This window comes from Oryctolagus cuniculus, chromosome 15, assembly GCF_051225735.1.
Source record: "Oryctolagus cuniculus isolate XC-2025 breed Fujian yellow rabbit chromosome 15, ASM5122573v1, whole genome shotgun sequence".
Lineage (NCBI taxonomy): Eukaryota > Metazoa > Chordata > Mammalia > Lagomorpha > Leporidae > Oryctolagus > Oryctolagus cuniculus.
Window position 1 is genome coordinate 5,667,109 of NC_142881.1, and position 12,214 is coordinate 5,679,322.

The following is a 12,214-nucleotide window of genomic DNA, read 5'->3' on the forward strand; positions in this document are numbered from 1 at the left end:
ACAAAAAAAAAGAAATGCCTGTGTGTGCCAGTATTGCTGGAAATAAAGTTTTGCCATACTTTCTTTTATGTCTGTGTCAAAGCAATGGTTAAAAATGTTATACTGCTGTAGCTTTAATGGTCTGTGATTTAGAATACACTGTAATTAGAGTAAATGGTCATTTTTCCATTTGATTATTGTTTATAGCCCTTGCCTATATTATTACTGAACTAAGGTCTTTTTACATTTTGATCTCTTTATTTAGTGAAACATTAAGCCCTTCAAGGTAATGTAGATTAAAAATATTTTATCTCAAAAATTAAAGAAGAATAAAGATGGCATTACAAGACAGGAAAGGTAGGGGAGAGGAGGAAGAGAGGGAGAGGGGAAGCGTAACAGGGAGAAATGAAATATCATTATATTCTTAGAACTGTACCTGTGACTTACACTGAATCTGTTTTATTTGCATTAATATTACATTTACATGAAAAAAGTATCAGAAAAAAAGCTATTACTGGGGCAAGCGTTTAGCCTAGCAGTTAAAGGTGCCCACATCCTACATCTGAGTGCCTGTGTCTGATTCCCAACTCCTGATTCTAGTGTACTTTTTTAAAAAAAAAATTTATTTTACTTGAAAGTAAGAGTTACACAGAGGGAGAGGGGGAGAGAGAGAGAGGTCTTCCATCAGCTGGTTCACTGGATGGAGCTACCTCAATCCGAAGCCAGGAGCTTCTTCCAGGTCTCCCACATGGGTGCAGGGGCCCAAGGACTTGGACCATCTTCTACTGCTTTCCCAGGCCATAGCAGAGAGCTGGATCAGAAGTGGAGCAGCCAGGACTAGAACCGGTGCCCATATGGATGCCGGCGCTGCAGGCGGCTGCTTTACCCGCTGCACCCCAGCGCTGGCCCAGACTCTAGTGTACTTCTAACCTGGACTCCGGGAGGCAGCTGTGATGGCTCAAGTAATTGGGCCCTGGAATGAATTCCCAGCTCCTGGCTTCAGCCTGACCAGACCCATTCCTACCGATTTGGGGAGTTAATCACTGGATGGGGAAGCTCATTTGTTTTCTCTTCACCACCCCCACAAATAAAAAAATATTGTAAAAATATAATAAATGTAAAAGAAATGTTCCAATACCTTAAGACTCAAAAGACAAATTTGTAAAAAAAAAATAATAATAATAGTTGATCACATTTCAAAAGCAGAGAGAACTGGAGATCACAGTGTGTATCAGAGTTAGCAGTAACAACCAGTTCATGAAAAGTAGGCAACAGAGGACAGGCAAAAATGAGTACCTTCACTGTCTACAGATCACTGGAAAACAGAACTGCAGTCCCCGTCCTTCCAGACAACACGTGAAATTTACTGAGGTCAAATTTCGCCGACAAGGGACATCTGCAGCCTGGCCTCTCACTGCAGATGGTCCATAATGAAGATGACAGTACGCCCAGGGCGACACTATGTAAACACAGAGGTGGCTGTCACCAGGGAGCAACGTCATGACCACGTATGTACAGCAACCATAAATCAAAAACGTACTCCAAACCAACACGGAGGACACGAGCATTCCTACATTTTAGATTTTGAAAGTGTGGAAAAACGCTTGCCATGGATACATATTGGAGAAGGAATTTTCAAATCTAGTATCGAAATAGCCAGAGTGCTGGCCATTTCTTCATTCACTTAAAGAAACTAGTCAGCTTTAATTCCAAACTGTTCCGTTGCTGTCGTAAGATGGGCTCCTTAAAACTGTAACAGATAAGAGGACCACATGTGTAGTTTATTATTTTCCCCCAATGATAACTAGCACTACACACAATCAACAACGTGTTCGAAGTTTCTCACAGACAAAAACGGGGGAAGTCACACTGGAGGCAATTGCATCCTGTAACACCCAGGGCTGTGTCACAGGCGGCAGGCGCACTCCACTCACACAGTCCTGGACTGCAGCAGTGACTGTCGGATATCCCAGTCCTAGAAATATATCCAAAGAAACCAATTCAGAAAGCAAAATAAATGCAGAAGTTAGCATGTTTTTAAATTTTTACTTTTTATCATGAGCACATTTCATGTCCTGGCGTTGTGATTCAGCAGGTCAAACTGCCACCTGCGAGGCTGGCATCCATATCGGAGCACCAGCTCAAGGCCCAGCCGCTCCACTGCCCATCCAGCCCCCTGCCAATGCACCTGGGACAGCAATGGAAGATGGCCAAGTGCTTGGGCTGCTGCCACACACAGGAGATCAGGATGGAGTCCCGGGCTCCTGGCTTTAGCCTGGCTCAGCCCTAGCTGTTGCAGCCATCTGGGGAGTGAACCAGCAGATGAAGGAATGCTCAGTCTCTCCGTCTCTCTAACTTTGTCTTTCAAATAAAGTCTTTATTTATAAAAATAACATTTCAAACACAAAAAAGAAGAAGCATCCCCTGTGCCAGTCACCCAGCTCATCAGTTACCGGCCTAACCACGGCCATCTATGACTGCACTAACCTCCAAATCTTCTACAAACCTGGTTATTTAACAGCTAAGTTCCAATGAGACTGCACTTTGTATCAGACATAGGCTCAGTCTCTTTCTATAAGTTATATAATCTTCACAATAACCTTGTAAAGGCCTGGGATTCCTGCCCGTCTTACAAATGAGATTATGGGAACACGGAGATCACAAACTTGCCAGCAGGTAGACGGTTAGCGGCAAAGTCAGAAGCTGAACCCAGGAAATATCTCTGCAGAGCCATGTCCCTAAACTCTGTGGCGTCTGCTATTTCCCCAGGTCTCAGTGTGCATATACACACATAAGTAACATTTAAAAACCAAGAAAATCACTGCAGTGCCATGGATAGAAACAGATACTGCAAGCCATGTCCAAGATACAGAATTTCACATAGACTGGCACATCATTTAAATGCAAGAATAATTTGAAACTAAAAGCTGGGAGGTCTGTTTACCAATATAAGTGTGCTTTGTATGCTAAGGGAAGAATATTAAGTAGCATACATATGTGATTGTAGTTATATAAAATATATACATGTTCAGAGACAGAACTGTAATTTAGGAAAAGTAATGGAATTATGGCTGATTCTTTGGTACATTCCTCAAAAGTTTATTTATGTTTTTAAAGAGTGGGAGGGAGGTGGAGGGAAAGAGAGAGAAAATGAATATCTCTAACCCACCGACTGGCTCATTCTCCAAATGTCCAGGACAGCTAGGTCCAGTCCAGGCTAAAGCCAAGAGCCAGGAGCTCCGTCCCACACGGATGGTAGGGGCCCAAGGATGTGGCCATCTTTTGCTTCTTTCCCAGGCACATTGGAAGGAAGCAGGGTTGGAAGCAGAGTAGCTGGGACTTTAATTAGCACTCTTCTGTGGGTCGTCAGCATCACAAGGAGCAGCTTAACCTGCTGCCCCAGAAGACCAGCCTCTTTTTGGCAAATTTTAATGGTGTTATAGTCTTGAATAAGAAAAAAACAAAATGTAATTGGACATGTTTGACTTATTCTTAAGGGCAAAAACAAAAAATAAAACCAAAAATATAACAGCGAGGACCAGCTTAGATTCTTCCTTGCTGAGTTTGCACATAATGACAGAAGTAAGACTGATAAAAATAAACCGGGAATAAGGCCATGTGGGTGCTTCGTGGCATGACACATTTCAGTTACATTACGGATAAATGTATTGACATTTTGGGGTCAAGGAGATACACTTTTATCACATTTGCTCCCAAGAAATAAGTTTCTTTGCACCCATCTGTTCAGCTCATTTGCGGACCACCTTTGCTGTGTGTGGAGGGCACAGATGTCATCCAGAAGGCCAAGGGAGAGGGCTAAGAGGTGAGCGAGAACGCCAACACAGAACCATACAAACCAGAGGCACTCAGCTAGGAAACAGAAGGCAGGTGCAGAGGGACCCTCAAGTGAGGTTTGAAGAATCTGGGCACAAGTCTCGCAGAGCTTGGAGGCAGAGTACAAGTGAACAAACTTACAATGTTTCCTTGTATTTTTATCCCCAAGTATCCTTATCCTTTAAAAGGAAACCATATAAAATACAAATTGGTCAAAAGCTGCCTTGCTCCACTCAGCTAGCAAGCTCTTCAAGTACAAAAACCAGGTCAGACTAAAATTCAAAAACAAAAGCTGAATAAAAAGATAAATGCCAAACCGTCTGGAACAGACACCAGGAAATACTGCTCCCCTCCTGGATCCACCATGGATTTTCCTCACCAAGAAAATGAGGATAATTAAGGAAGCCTGCCTGTCTGTCTTCCTCTCACGTTAACTGCAACAGTGAAGTGAGAACTTCGAAAGGCATTCAGGATGTACAAGGGTCTTCACAACCAAGCAGCGTGAACGTTTTTTGGGGGCATCACAATGCCCAGCCACTGCACACTCTCTGCTACATGTGAGCCCTGCTTGGGATTCTAGGGGCAGGAAATGTGTTCCCAAAATATTTCTCTCACTTGGTTATGACTTCCATTTACCACGGACTTGCTCTAAGTCCATGACACCTGTTACAACCACACTAACCTCACAAATACACTGTGTTCTCAACTTTTTCAGCTGAGCGAAGAGGGAGAGAAACCAAGACTCCAAGAGATCAAACAACTTTTTCAAGGCTACAAAACTGTCAGTGGGGAGCTAGGGTTTTAACCCAAGGCTACAGCCCAAAGCTTAGCCTCATTCCCCACAGGCTGTTCCCGACACAGAGCATCAGGGCTTCTCCATGGGAATGAACAATGACTCTGTAAAATGACAAAGTCTTTTACAACCAGGTAAGAGAAGTCAAATTTCTCTAAGTATTCTTTTGACACAAAGTGCATCCCTGAAGTTTACAATGCTAGGGTATTTTCACAGTAGCAGGAGGAAAATGGTCAAGATAAAAGATTAGCAACATACATTCTTGAACATGGGCTACTAAAGGATGAGACCAAGCAAGCCATCAGAAGAGGGACGGCAACAAAAGACAAAATTGTCAGGGTTCCAAGATGGTGGAATAGCAACAGGATGGTCTGATTTACGCAGGGTGAAATTAATATCTACAAAAGAAGAGAGTGTACATTCTTAGGATAAAGCTGCAGGAGGGCCACAGTGGGAGACCCAGCCAGAGCAGTGTAGTTGGTCCAGGCACGTGCTGAGAGAGCAAAAACACAACAGAAGACCTGCCGACTTGGATCCAGGGAGGAGGATGTCAGCCCAGCAAGCCAGATGAGAGGGGACTCCGTGAACCCATGGCACTGCTGATGCAATGGAAGGGAGAGCTTAGTGAGCTGCTTTTGGAGTGCCATGTGGAACAGCAGGTGAATAATAGCCCAGAGGTGAGGAAGAATAAAAAAAAAAAAAGGCAGCATGACTCTCTCCCTCCCCACTCCACATTACAGTAGAAACCCGTAGCCATCACCCATCCAGCCTTACAAAAGATGTTTAAGGATGTGCTGCACACAGAAATACAGAAACATGGTCATCACTACAAAATGAGGTGAAGGAAGAAAATCTCACAGTAAAAGTGAAAAGGAAATCCAAAGTAAAAACTAGGAATAATTATGGGAAAATGGCAGGGCAAAGTCATTACTGTCACCTTGAATGTAAATGGCCTCAACTCTCCAGTTAAACACAGATTGGTTGAATGGATTAAAATGCAAAAACCATCTATTTGTTGCCTACAAGAAATATCTCACAAAGAAAGATACACACAGATGGAAAGTGAAAGGATGCAAAAAAGATATTCCATACTAACAAATCAAAGAAGAGCTGGTGTAGCCATCCTGATATCAGACAAAATAGACTTTAAGACAAATCTGTTAAAAGAGACAGAAAAGGGCACTATATAATGATTAAGGGATCAATTCAACAGGAAGAAGCACCAAATATGCCCCAAATTACAGGATACGTGTCTATTTAAAAGAAATATTAATGGATCTCAAGAGAGACAGACAAATACAATAGTAATGGAGGACTTCAATACTACACTTTCAGCAATGGACAGATCAATCAGACAAAAAAATCAGCAAGGAAACAGAGTTCAACACTATAGACCAAACAGACCTAACAGATATCTACAGAACTTTCCATCCTTCAGCCATAGAACATACATTCTTCTCATCAGTACATGGAACTTTCTCCAGGATTAACCACATGCTAGGCCATAGAGCAAGTCTCAACAAATTCAAAAATATCTAAATCATACCAGCATCTTCTCTAACCACAATGGAATGAAGTTGGAATTTCTATAACATATGCAAACACATAGAGATTGAACAACATGCTCCTGAATGAACAGTGAGACATAGAAGAAATCAAGAGAGAAACCAAAAAAATTCCTGCAAAAAATGAAGATAGCAATACAATATATCAAAACTTATAGGATACAGCAAAAACAGTGCTAAGAGGAAAGTTTATAGCAACTGATGCCTATACCAAGAATTTGGAAAGGTACCAAACAAATGAGCTATCAGTGCATCTCAAAGATCTAGAAAAACAATAACAAACCAAACCCAAAACTAATAAGAGAAAAGAATAATTAAAATTAGGGAAGAAATTAACAAAAAAAAAAAACAATATAAAAGATATAAAAGATCAGCCAAACGAAGAGCTGGTTCTTTGAAAAAATAAACAAAATTGGCACACCATTGGTCTATCCAACCAAAACAAGAAGGGAAAAGACCCAAATTAATAAAATTAGAGATGAAAAGGGAAATTTAACAACAGAAAGTACAGAAATAAGAAAAGTCAGATTACTACCAAGAGCTGTATGCCAAAAACTGGAAAACCTAGAAGAAATGAATGGATTCCTGGACACATAGAACCTATCTAAATTGAGCCATGAAGACATAGAAAACCTAAACAGACCCATAACCAAGACAGAAATTGAATCAGTAATAAGGACCCTCCCAACAACAACAACATTAACAACAACAAGCTAGGACCAGATGGCTTCGCTGCTAAATTCTAAGACATCTAAAGAACTCCAATTTTTTTCAAGCTATTCAAAGCAATTGAAAGGGAGAGAATCCTCCCAAATTTTTTAAATGAAGTCAGCATCACCTTAATTCCTAAACTTGAAAAAGATACAGCAGAGAAACAGAACTACAGACCAATTTCCCTGATGAACATAGATGCAAAAATCCTCAACAAAATACTATTCAATCAAATACAACAACACATCAGAAAGATCATTCACTCAGACCAAGCGTGTTTATGCCTGGTATGCAGAGATGGTTCAACATTTGCAAAATCAATGTGATACATCACATTAACTAACTGAAGAACAAAAACCATATGATTATCTCAATAGATGTAGAGAAGCATGTGATAAAATACAGCATCCTGGGGCCGGCATGGTGGCAGTAAAGCCACCGCCTGCAGTAGCTGCATCCCATATGGACACAGGTTCGAGTCCCAGCTGATCCACTTCCGATCCAGCTCTCTGTTATGGCCTGGGAAAGCAGTTGAAGGTGGCCCAGAACCTTGGGCCCCTACACCCACATGGGAGACCCAGAAGAAGCTTCTGGCTTCTGGCTTCTGGCTGCTGGCTTCAGATCAGCACAGCTCCGGCTGTTGTGGCCAACTGGGGAGTGAATCAGCGGGATGGAAGACCTCTCTCTCTCTCTCTCTCTCTCTGCCTCTCCTCTCTCTGTGTAACTCTGACTTTCAAATAAATAAATAAATCTCTTAAATTTTTTTTGAAAAACTGATCTTTAAAGCAAGCCAAGGGGGCCAGTGCTGTGGTGTAGCGAGACTTAAACTGGCACTTTTCAAAAGAAGAAATCCAAATGGCCAACAGACACATGAAAAAAATGCTCAGGAATGCACAAAAATCAACAGCCTTTGTATACACAGACAATGCCATGGCTGAGGAAGAAATTCTAAGATCAATCCCATTCACAATAGCTACAAAAACAATCAAATACCTTGGAATAAACTTAACCAAGGACGTTAAAGATCTCTACGATGAAAATTACAAAACCTTAAAGAAAGAAATAGAAGAGGATACCAAGAAATGGAAAAATCTTCCATGCTCATGGATTGGAAGAATCAATATCATCAAAATGTCCATTCTCCCAAAAGCAATTTATAGATTCAATGCAATACCAATCAAGATACCGAAGACCTTCTTCTCAGATCTGGAAAAATTGGTGCTGAAATTTATATGGAGGCACAAGAGACCTCGAATAGCTAAAGCAATCTTGTACAACAAAAACAAAGCCGGAGGCATCACAATACCAGATTTCAGGACATACTACAGGGCAGTTGTAATCAAAACAGCATGGTACTGGTACAGAAACAGAAGGATAGACCAATGGAACAGAATTGAAATACCAGAAATCAACCCAAACATCTACAGCCAACTTATATTTGATCAAGGATCTAAAACTAATTCCTTGAGCAAGGACAGTCTATTCAATAAATGGTGCTGGGAAAATTGGATTTCCACGTGCAGAATCATGAAGCAAGACCCCTACCTTACACCTTACACAAAAATCCACTCAACATGGATTAAAGACCTAAATCTACGACCTGACACCATCAAGTTACTAGAGAACATTGGAGAAACCCTTCAAGATATTGGCACAGGCAAAGAGTTTCTGGAAAAGACCCGGGAGGCACAGGCAGTCAAAGCCAAAATTAACTATTGGGATTGCATCAAATTGAGAAGTTTCTGTACTGCAAAAGAAACAGTCAGGAGAGTGAAGAGACAACCGACAGAATGGGAAAAAATATTTGCAAACTATGCAACAGATAAAGGGTTAATAACCAGAATCTACAAAGAGATCAAGAAACTCCACAAAAACAAAACCAACAACCCAATTAAGAGATGGGCCAAGGACTTCAATAGACATTTTTCAAAAGAGGAAATCCAAATGGCCAACAGGCACATGAAAAAATGTTCAAGGTCATTAGCAATCAGAGAAATGCAAATCAAAACCACAATGAGGTTCCACCTCACCCCGGTTAGAATGGCTCACATTCAGAAATCTACCAACAACAGATGCTGGCGAGGATGTGGGGAAAAAGGGACACTAACCCACTGTTGGTGGGAATGCAAACTGGTCAAGCCACTATGGAAATCAGTCCGGAGATTCCTCAGAAACCTGAAGATAACCCTACCGTTCGACCCAGCCATCCCACTCCTTGGAATTTACCCAAAGGAATTTAAATTGGCAAACAAAAAAGCGGTCTGCAGCCTAATGTTTATTGCAGCTCAATTCACAATAGCTAAGACCTGGAACCAACCTAAATGCCCATCAACGGTAGACTGGATAAAGAAATTATGGGATATGTACTCTTTAGAATACTATACTGCAGTAAGAAACAACGAAATCCAGTCATTTGCAACAAAATGGAGGAATCTGGAACACATCATGCTGAGTGAAATAAGCCAGTCCCAAAGGGACAAATACCATATGTTCTCCCTGATCGGTGACAACTGACTGAACACCAAAAAGGAAACCTGTTGAAGCGAAATGGACACTATGGGAAACGGTGACTTGATCAGCATAGCCCTGACTGTTAACAAACAACTTAATATATTATCCCTCTTAGTAGTTTTTTTATCTGTTCTACTTAATATGGCTGGTTTAATTCTGTAATTAATACACAGTTATTCTTAAGTGTTGAAATTTAACTGAAATGTGATCCCTGTTAAACATAAGAGTAGGAATAAGAGAGGGAAGAGATATATAATTTGGGACATGCTCAAGCTGACTTGCCCCAAATGGTAGAGTTAGAAACATACCAGGGGACTCCAATTTAATCCCATCAAGGTGGCATGTACCAATGCCATCTCACTAGTCCAAGTGATCAATTTCAGTTCGCAATTGATCATAATGAAAGGACTAAGAGTCAAAGGGAGCACATAAGCAAGTCTAGTACCTGCTAACACTAACCGATAGAATAAATAAAGGGGAGAGTGATCCAACATGGGAAGTGAGATACTCAGCAGACTCATAGAATGGCAGATGCCCTAAATAGCACTCTGGCCTCAGAATCAGCCCTAAAGGCATTCAGATCTGGCTGAAAAGCCCATGAGAGTATTTCAGGCATGGAAAGCCAAGACACTCTGGCAAAAGATCTCTGTGAGTGAGATCTCAGTGAAAAGAACAGGTCTTCAAAGAAGGAGGTACCTTTCTCTGAAGGGAGGAGAGAACCTCCACTTTGACTATGACCTTGTCTAAACAAGATAAGAGTCAGAGAACTCAAGGGGCTTCCATAGCCTTGGAAACTCATGACTGGAGCATAGGGAGATTACTGATGCCATAGACAGGAGTGTCAATTGGTAAAGTCAACAACAGGAGTCACTGTGCACTTACTCCTCATGTAGGATCTCTGTCATTAATGTGCTGTGCATTGAGATTTAATGCTATAACGAGTACTCAAATAATATATTTCACTTTGTGTTTCTATGGGGGTGCAAACTGTTGAAATCTTTACTTAATGCATACTAAACTGATCCTCTGTGAAAAAAAAAAAAAAAAAAGAAAAAAGAAAAAAGAAAAGAATAGAAACTATCAACTCCCAACTTGACTCTCACTGGGATTAAACATGACAATAGGTCTGATCTGATTTCATCATCATTAAAAAAAATCATCTATTATTTTTCACTTTATGTTTCTGTGTGGGAGCAAACTGTTGAAATCCTTACTTAATGTATACTAAGCTGATCTTCTGTATATTAAGATAATCGAAAATGAATCTTGATGTGAATGGAAGGGGAGAGGGAGTGGGAAAGGGGAGGGTTGTGGGTGGGAGGGACGGTATGGGGGGGAAGCCATAGTAATCCATTATTCGTACTTTGGAAACGTATATTCATTAAATAAAAGTTAAAAAAAAAAATGCTCAGGTTGATTAGCTGTCAGGGAAATGCAAATCAAAACCACAATGAGCTTTCACCTAACCCCCATTAGAATGGCTTTCATACAGAAATCAACAAACAACAAATGCAGGCAGGGATGTGGGGAAAAGGTACCCTAACCCTAATCTCCATACTGGAAGACAGTATGGAGATACTTCAGAAATGTGACCCAGCCATCTTACTCCTGGGAATTTACCCAAGGGAAATGAGATCAGCAAATAAAAAAGTTATTTGCACCCCCATTTTACTGCAGCTCAATTCACAATAGCTAAGACATGGGATCAACCCAAATGCCTGTCAACTAAAGAGTGGATAAATAAATTACGGGATATTTACAACATGGAATACTACACAGTGATTTTAAAAAATGAAACCGAGCCGGCGCCGTGGCTCAATAGGCTAATCCTCCGCCTTGCGGCGCCGGCACACCGGGTTCTAGTCCCGGTCGGGGCGCCGGATTCTGTCCCGGTTGCCCCTCTTCCAGGCCAGCTCTCTGCTATGGCCAGGGAGTGCAGTGGAGGATGGCCCAGGTGCTTGGGCCCTGCACCCCATGGGAGACCAGGAAAAGCACCTGGATCCTGGCTCCTGCCATCGGATCAGCGCGGTGCGCCGGCTGCAGCGGCGGCCATTGGAGGGTGAACCAACGGCAAAGGAAGACCTTTCTCTCTGTCTCTCTCTCTCACTGTCCACTCTGCCTGTCAAAAAAAAAAAAAAATGAAACCCAGCCAGTTGCAACAAAATGGGTGAGACTGGAAAACATCATACTTAGTGAAATAAGCCAGTCCCAAAGGGACAAATACCATATGTTCTCCCTGACCTGTGATAACAAATAGAGCACATAAAAGGAAATCTGTAGAAGTGAAATTGACACTTTGAGAAGCAATGACCTTGAACAGCCCTTGTCATGACTCCTGAGGAAAAGAGTTTGTCTTTTTGGTTTTTGTTTTTTCCACAGTAACTGTTGAACTCTTTACTCAACATAGAGATAATCATATATGTATGAAGTTAATTGAAAATAGATCTTAGTAAAAAATAAGAGTGGGAATAAGAGAGGGAGGAGGATGGGTGGTAGCATAAGTGGGAGGGTGGGCACAATGGGAAGAATCACCATGTCCCTAAAGTTGTAATTGTGAAACGTATGAAGTTTGTAACTGTACAACTATATAGTTCTGCATACATTCCTTTTTTAAAAAGATTTCATTTTTATTTATTTGAAAGACAGAGTTACAGAGAGAGGTAGAGACAGAGAGAGTCTTCCATCCGCTGGTTCACTCCCCAGATGGCCGTAATGGCTGTAGCTGTGCCAGGAGCCAGGAGCTTCCTCTGGGTCTCCCATGTGGGTGCAGGGGCCCAGGCACTTGGGCCATCTTCTACTGCTTTCCCAGGCCATAGCAGAG

The 12,214-nt window shown here is 41.5% G+C and overlaps 1 protein-coding gene across 1 annotated transcript in view; it reads right to left on the reverse strand.

The window, feature by feature from the left end:
• The window catches only part of FANK1 (fibronectin type III and ankyrin repeat domains 1), a 134,486-nt gene that overhangs the window by 49,436 nt on the left and 72,836 nt on the right, over nt 1-12,214 (reverse strand). The gene's annotated exons all lie outside the window — the stretch shown is intronic.